Source organism: Procambarus clarkii, chromosome 13, assembly GCF_040958095.1.
Source record: "Procambarus clarkii isolate CNS0578487 chromosome 13, FALCON_Pclarkii_2.0, whole genome shotgun sequence".
Taxonomy (NCBI): Eukaryota; Metazoa; Arthropoda; class Malacostraca; order Decapoda; family Cambaridae; genus Procambarus; species Procambarus clarkii.
In genome coordinates this window covers 22,562,399-22,563,333 of record NC_091162.1, presented here as the reverse complement: position 1 = coordinate 22,563,333, position 935 = coordinate 22,562,399, and positions in this window count along the sequence as shown.

The window sequence follows — 935 nt, the reverse complement described above, 5'->3', positions numbered from 1 at the left end:
GCTCATTCCCTGAGCCCATTATGTGCCTCTGTAACACTCCACTATCGTCCATGGGATGGGTAGTGCATAATAAATGAACTAAACTAAGCTCTGCCTTTTTGATAACATATACAATTATTAGCTTTATTTGTGAATCTCAATTAATTAAACAATATATCACAGAGCCTGTAGGGTTCGGTGAGATGAGCGAAGAGACATGGGAGATTTTACATAAGTACAGTACATGGTAGTTTAAGTAGCGAACGCATGTCAACGAATAACGAGTATATATAACAAAACCATTGTCCTATGAAGTCGATTTAACTTCCAACCATATATTTTTTAATTAATGTTAAATGTTTTCTGGCTAGTTATGTTAGATTTTATTAAAAATACGTATTCTTCTTGTTAACATTATAATTTAAATTTGTGATAATTTGAGCAGAGAAGTGCGACAACTGGATATGCCAACAAACACTTTCCAAACAACGATATATCTTGGATAAGTCGCTCCACAACATTGCTGCTTGGACCATCGACTTCCTTTGATGCTACTTATTTCATAATGAAATTATATTAGTTTGGAGTAAATATATGTTTTCTCATGTTCTGCATTCAGCACCCACATTATAGTGAGTAAATATACCATATTACTTCATTACTTAAATAATGCTAGGAGGGTTTGAGTAGCTTTGGGTATTTAGTGCACAGAATCTCCAATAGATGGGGCGAGAGTCGCCCCATCTCTCTCACCCGAGAGAGAGTCGAAACTTAATTTAAAATTGATATATCTTTGTTCTCGAACATGATATATTTCATTTGGTGCAATTATAATAATGTTCATATATCGGTCTTTCTGGAGGCATATAAGATTTTAGGCTTTATTAGCGTATCTTTGTTAATTATACAATATATCGGCAAGTGCGTAGGCGTCTGCCCTCCATGCCTGACAAGCT